Source organism: Protopterus annectens, chromosome 3.part1 (genome assembly GCF_019279795.1).
Source record: "Protopterus annectens isolate FY-2018-M chromosome 3.part1, PAN1.0, whole genome shotgun sequence".
NCBI lineage: Eukaryota > Metazoa > Chordata > Ceratodontiformes > Protopteridae > Protopterus > Protopterus annectens.
The window spans coordinates 1,072,768,078-1,072,775,577 of NC_056732.1; the positions used below are offsets into that span (position 1 = coordinate 1,072,768,078).

Sequence of the window (7,500 nt, forward strand, 5' to 3'; positions counted from 1 at the left end):
CAAAAAACATTCACATTAAAATTTAGCATGTTAGTATGTAGAACAATTTCCAACAAATCTTCTAAAAGATCCACTTTGGATGATAGGACCCCTTTTAGGGAAAGTAACTCTCTGACACAACTAATGCCAATGTTGTGGGGGATCACTGTATAAAGATCCTAGACATCAATGGTTAGGAAGTTGTAACTGCCCTGAAAATGTAAGCTGTTTAAGGATTTTAAGAATTCCCATGAATCCCTACAAATCTGGGATTCACTACTCAGGAATTTCTTAAGTTTGATCCACAAGCTTATCACATCCATATTGCAAGTCTTTGCGCATCTTGGGAAGTCCAAATATTACTGGCGTATGAGGGGCAAAATGTTAAGATAATTCAAGGTTCCTATGTCAATATTATTATCCATAAATAGGTCATTGATTAAAGTCCTAATCCTCTGACAGACACCACTGAATTCATTTAAGGAAATTTTTAAATAGGTGTCAGCATGTAACATCAAGCATTTTATTCATATAATTAAACTCGTTCATAAAAATAAGACCCCCACCTTTGTCAGGTTTTAGAATTTGAATATTTTGTGTTTTCAATAAATCTAAAACATTCCTTTTACTATCAGGATATATTAGATACATATTTCCTTGAACGTCGTTTACATAATACACTTCTGATGTCTAATCCACAAAGTTTCTCAAACAATAGCACTGTGGTGTTCAAGGGTGGATTATATGGATCCCTATCACATGGTCGACAGGTCATATGATCGACTTTAATTTGGTCGACAAGCAGTTTTATGTGGGGGGCTGTGCCCCCCACACCCCCCCTAACTATATATATCAACTCCAGGGTCGCACAACATTGGGGAGGGGGGCAAATCTGCCTGTCGACCAAATGAATTAACGACCAAATGAAAGTCGATCAAATGGCTTGTCGACCATCTCAGGTAGACCCGATTATATACACTAGAGACATGTAATTCATCAATAATATACGTGGTCTGACCCAAAAGAAATTATATTTTGCAAGTCCAGCAATGTTTTTGCCAAGTCTGCCCTTTTACAGGGCACAAATAAAAGTCCCTTTGCTAGCAGATCAAGAAGTTCATGAGGAGGGTTTTTACACGCAACTTAAATCTTACATTTCTTTTAGGTCAGAAAACACACACACATATATATATATATATATATATATATATATATATATATATCTATATATATATACATATTGTCTACCTGAAAACGCAGACAGTTGAGAATCCCGACACGGAGAACACCGACATGTTAAGGTAAGTGTGCGATAGGGACAGACATTAGCGGCAAAGTGTGGGTAAGGTAAGTGTGTGATAGTGATGGACGTTAGGGTAGGGTGCGGTTCAGGTAAGTGTGCAATAGTGACTGACTTTAGGTTTAGGGGCAGGTTTAGTGAGTTACGGTTAGGGTGCGGGTAAGTGCGCGACAGTGACAGACCTTAGGGTTAGGGTTAAGGTTAGTGCATAGATAGTTGTGTATGTAAGGTTTGGTGTAGGCTTGTAAGGTTTTTGGTGTGCTTGTGTTGTGTGTGCGCGTTTTTCAGGAAAGGTATTTGTTTTATTGCTTGTCGGGCATGTGAAGTTTCGTGTTTTTGAACTTTCTTTTTTTGTCGTTTTTTTCGTGTTGGTTATTTCGTTGTCGGTGTTATCAGGTAGACCCATATATATATATATATATATATATATATATATATATATATATATATATATATATATATGTATACACACACACACACACACACACACACACACACACACACACACACACACACACACACACACACACAGGTTTACTATCAGATGATCGAATTGCAATACAACAAAAGCTGTAATGATCGCGGCAGAAGGTCAAACTATACAATAGCTACCAATGGAAATGTCAAACAGGAATGTCGAAGATATCGAATCGACATTTTTGAACAGCATTGAGCATCACCGCTTTGTACGTTTCCCCTGGACCATTGCATCAACAACATAACTTGTAAATATGGTAGTGACATATATCCAACATTTGCCAACTCTGTTTCAGAATGCTGCAGACCGATCATGCCATTTCGATTACAGCTATAGAACTGTTGCAATGCCATTTCCTTTTATACCTGTGTCCACCAATGTGCTGAAACCACCAAACATGTAAATATGTATAACCGATACCACCACTGAGGTATATATACTCGAGCTGCATTCGTCACCAAATACTTAACTATGCCAACCAGTAGCTGCAGTACATAACGAGTGCGTTATGATATTACTGTATGTGGGAACACCACCTAAAAGGAGCAATGCTTAGCTACAACTGCAGTAAAACCCCAGCAGGTGAAGGTATCCCATTTAGCAAGTAGCCTACCAAACGCTTCCTCCTTAAAACTGCAGACGTCTCTGTTTAGGTGAAGGAGATGCACACATATCAATGCACTGAAGGAGGTCTTCCAAATGATTCTGTTCCAATTGTATGGCTTCCAAGACATCAATGATGTACAGTCTCTTCCTTCCCAACAGACTGCAGTGGCACCTGTGCCACCCTTTGACAGCGTTTTGGGACCTTGGAAACCCTAGTACAGTGGTATCATGCTGATTCCAGAACTGGACCTCGAACAGCAGTGGTATCCTCTCGGATGTAGTGCCCCTCATACCATACCCACCTTGATTTACCCATTATGTAGTTCTCCCTGAAAAACGTGCAGAGAGGTTGCGCTGCCTCTGGCATATCTGCAGCTATGCTTTCAAATGTAGGGACAACATTCCTTGGGTGCAGGAAAGTTAGTGCAAGGAGTTCCTTGCAGAGGGACGAGAAAATCCTGCACTTACTGAAGTCACTGGCTAGGTGCAGACATTGTATTTGTCTCCAGGGTATCTGGTTCAGATGGAACCAGCAGCCTTTGGGATTGCTTTGTGGAAAGTTCCACTGTATGGAATTGACTGCGCCCTTTTCAAAATCACTCAGTATCACTCCCGGGGACAAAGTGATCGAGTGGTGCTCGCACAACAGAGTTAGGTTTTCCAAAAGAGATCATAAGTCACCTCTGCTTTGCTGGAGAGCAGGCCATACACAACAGGGATGGTTCTCCTGTATTCTACACCAGGCAGTGGGCAATGGACGGTGTACATCTATTTGCAGTCCACATTATGGAGAGGGAAGGTGCCATTTACCATCATGTAACCCACCTGACCTAACATTTGCAGGCTCCTCACTGTGGTGATTATCACAATACAATTACTTAACCCGCCATCGCTATTGTGTTGGAATATCTGACTGCCGTTCTAGACTGGTAACAAATTAGTTGTTTCAGGCTAGAGAAACCCGTGAAATGATCCCTCTTAGCCTTGTTTCTGAACCTTATTACTGACTGCTTAAGTTCATTGCTGTTGGGTAATTCACTGGTAATCTCACTTGATGTGCCTGCCAACACATCTGACACCACCCTACATGGATCCTCGACTGATTGCACAGCCCTACTCTTTACTGCTGTCGTCACCCTACACAATTCTGGCTTTCTGCAGTCTGGTGCATGATAATGTGCCATGGATTTCACCAAAACTTCCCCATCAACACCACTCAATTATACACCTACCCTTACATTTATCCCTATTTTTCTGCACACAACACTAACAGTTTCTCGTTGTGGATGCGTTTTCTAAATAGTATTGATACCCATCCACGAGCATCTTACAACCCTTCCGTCGTTCTGTAGTAGGGTATGACTCATTCAATGTACCTGGCCGGTAATCCTGTGTTCCACTGTCAAAAACCTGTGGATAGAAAAGTTCTATCACTTTACATACTATTTGGAAGTAAACGCATACTGGGTTATGCATCCTACAGATCTACCTACCGGACTGTTGCACTCCATTGTGGGCCTTTGCTTGCTGTCAGGGACTGATCAACTACAGCAGGGTATAAGATAATAGTTGATGTCTTGACTGTTTGTATTTATGCTACATTTAGATAACCTCGCTATTTGTACGACTGGATGAATGCTCGTAACTCAATACCGCGAGACTTAAATGGGCGAATTGAATGCTTTATTCGGTTTTTGTTTCTTCGGTAAGGTTACGGTCATACATATAATTCGGGATTCACATTTGACATTTATTCAGGAACATACTCATTTTGCACATCTGATAGTAAACCATATACACAAATACATACATGCACATAGGTTCATAGGTATGCTATCGGCCCTAGGGCCTATACAAGCCTAGCCTTAACAATTTCCTAAATATTTCTTCCCACAATATTTACTTTCCTGGACCTCTGTCTAGCAGGGCGACTGACATGATCCCCGAGGTGAATTTCCTATCTCCAATGCAATAGTCAAGGTTCCTTTTGAAGAAGGCCAAGGAGGCGCTCTGCTTGATATGTACGGGCAGTCTATTCCAGAGTATGGGGAGTCTCTGGGTCAGGAACCTATCCCTCCAGCATGTTCTGTTCATTGTAATGACAAGGTTTAGATCCCTGGAGCGTGTGGCTCTGAGGGATTGGGATTTCTTTAAGTGGAGCATGTCCAACAGCTCAGTGTTTGAAATGGCCTTGTATGTTAAGCAGAGATCACCTCTTGAGTAGACGATATGGCACAGAGTATAGCTGGAGTTTTTTTTTAGACGGTCAGCATAGGTCATCTGCTTTAGGCCTGTGATTCATTTAGGGAGGTATTTCTGTGGCCTTTCCAGCTGCTGCAGATGACTTGTGAGGTACATACCAAATGACGCGTTGTACTCTATAATGGGTCTAATGAGGGAGGAGTACAGTGGGACAATGACCTCCTTTTTCCTGGATGAAAAGCCCTTAGTGATGAGCTGCCACATAGAAGGATTTCCTGACTGTTTGGTCTCACCTTCCATAACCACATCGCCCTATATCCACCTGTGTCCCCAAATCTCTCATCACACTTTCGGTGTTTAGTGTATTGCCACCTATGTGGTAATTCACAGTTACATGGTTTTTCCTAAAGGAGATAACTATACATTTCTTGGCATTAAAGCTTGAGCCCATGGCTCTGGCACCAAGCATCCATTTCTGTAAGGCCCTTTTGTAGAATATCCATATAATTTGGGCGTTCAATAATGGCTCCCAGTTTGCAGTCATCTGCAAACTTTGTTAGCCAGAGTCCCTTGGTGTTGGCCTGTACATTAGAGAAGTAGATGCTAAACAAGAGCAGTCCCAGGACTGAACCCTGAGGTACTCCACTTGTCACCTGTCTGGAGCTTGATTTGGAGTCGGCTACTTTTACAGTGTGGGTTCTATCAGTAAGCCAGTTAACAACCCATTGGGTGATGTAGGGATTAATGCCCAGCTTAGTATGTTTATCTATTATTCCAGAGTGGGGGGTGGTGTCAAAGGCCTTGGTGAAGTCTAAATAGGCTGTGTGGACTTCCTTACCCACATCCACAGCTCTGGAGTCTAAATCGAAGAAGTCAATCAGGTTCAGGAGACAAGATCAGCCCTTCACAAAACCAAACTGGGTGGAGTCCAGTGTTTGAAGGTTGCCAATGTCTTTGTTTACAAGTTCCATGATAATGTGTTCCATGCGCTTGCAGATCAGGCTCGCCAGACTGATGCGACAGTAGTTCCCGGGATCCAAGGTGGATCTCCCTTTGTGGAGTGGGATAACTGTAGCTGTACACCACTCAGTGAGCATGAAGCCTGAGGTGAGGCTATGATTAAACATGACACTTAAGTGAGGTGCCAGTTCATTTTGTAGTTAGTTAATGTAGTACACAGCCCGGGATGTCATCTGGTCCCATGGATGCTGTATTCTTAGCTTTGGAGAGTGCAGTTTCTACCTGTGTGGCCATGATTACTGGAATTTGGCAATCTTTTGATATTGGGATGGGCTCTTTAGGGGGTGAGAGGGGGGTGGAAGTTGGCACTAAATCGATCTGCTAGGCTATTGGCAATATCCTTGGGATCAGTATATTTAATGCCGTTCTGTTGTAGCTCAGAGCAGATCTGAGCATTGCCATTTAGATTACTGACATAACTACAGAATGCCTTGTGGTTGTCTTTGGATTCCTTAGCAATTTTATTTTAGTAACTTGCTATGGAGGATTTTATGCGAGATCTCAGTTTCTTACTGAGGCTGGTAAGGGAGTTTTTTGCATCCTGGGATTTTCCTCTTTTCTGCAACAGTTTCTTCCTTCTGTTGTATAGTTTATGGCAGGGGACCACCAGATTGTCTTCCTTTTTTTGGAGGACAGTGTCTTGGTTCTATTTGGGATTCATGCACAAGTGGATGTGCTTGTACAGTGCCTTAGTGTAGGACTCAGCAGTCGAATTTTCGGCTCTCATCTGCATGGGTGTCATGAACTTTGTCACTTCTGAGAGTAGTATGAAGTTGGCTTTGGAAAAGTTTTTTTTAAAGAGGTTTCCTTACTGGGGGGGTGGGATGTGGACGTCAAGGGTGATTAGCTTATGGTCAGACCTGACCAATGAGGGGCTGACCACTGGTGTGGAGCATTTATCTCCCATGTTAGTAATGACCAGGTCTAGGATATTGGAGCCCCTGGTGGGACAATGGATTAGTTGATCCAGGGCATTGGAATTTATGAATTCCAAGAACCATTAGGAAAAGGTGTTGGTACCCGAGTAGTTTTCCCAGTTAATGGCAGGGAAGTTGAAATCACCCAGTATTAGGGTGTTTGGTTGTATTTTAATATTTTCCAGTATGTTTAGAAAGGTGTAGTGAGAATCTTGGGGCATGGTGGGGGATCTGTAGCAAGCTACAATTTGGACTGTAGTCTTACCTAGTGTTAGTTGCACCTGGAGAATTTCAGATGCATTGTGTTGGGCAACTAGCCTGGAGGTGTGAATATGGACACTCCTCTACTTTTAGTGTTTCGGTCTTGGCTTGATGGCCGAAAAGTGTGGTAAGAGTTGTAGCCTGATATTGCAGGGGTGCGCTCTGGAGCCTTGAACCAGGTCTCAGTTACTGCACAGATATCGATGTTCTCCATTTTTAGGAGTGCCTCGAAAGTTTGCATTTTGAGGTTTAAACTTCTAGCACCGAGTAGCATTACCTTCAGATTTTGCATGCTTGTATCTGTTGTGGTACTGGTTTTGTCCTTTGAACCTTGCCTAAAAAAAATCACTATAGGGTTGGCAAGAGCTTTAGCTAGTAACATGAATCCCAGGGGTGACATTTTTGGCAAAGCATCGTGGTTTGTCAATCATGTCGTCCCAGGCAGACAGATACTGAATCCCCTTCGAATGACACCAGAAGCTTAGCCAGTCAATCATTTTGTCCTTATATGGTGGTATCATTCTGGGCGAAGGCAGGATGCTACTCAGGGCTAGGGTTATACCTGCCTGGGCCACATGATCTGAGAGCTCTTCCACGTCTCTTTTCATGTAGTCCAGGGAGGCAAGTCTCAAGTCATTCACTCCAACATGGACAATGACAAAGTCGTATTTCTACTTGTTGTGGAGTGACTTGAGTGCATGCGTTATGTGGGGGATCTTGGCACCCAACAGGCAGCT

General features: G+C 42.7%; 1 protein-coding gene across 1 annotated transcript in view; it reads right to left on the bottom strand.

Annotated features, from left to right (window-relative positions):
• The window catches only part of LOC122798354 (serine/threonine-protein kinase OSR1-like), a 2,305,884-nt gene that overhangs the window by 2,226,578 nt on the left and 71,806 nt on the right, over positions 1 to 7,500 (bottom strand). The window lies entirely within an intron of this gene.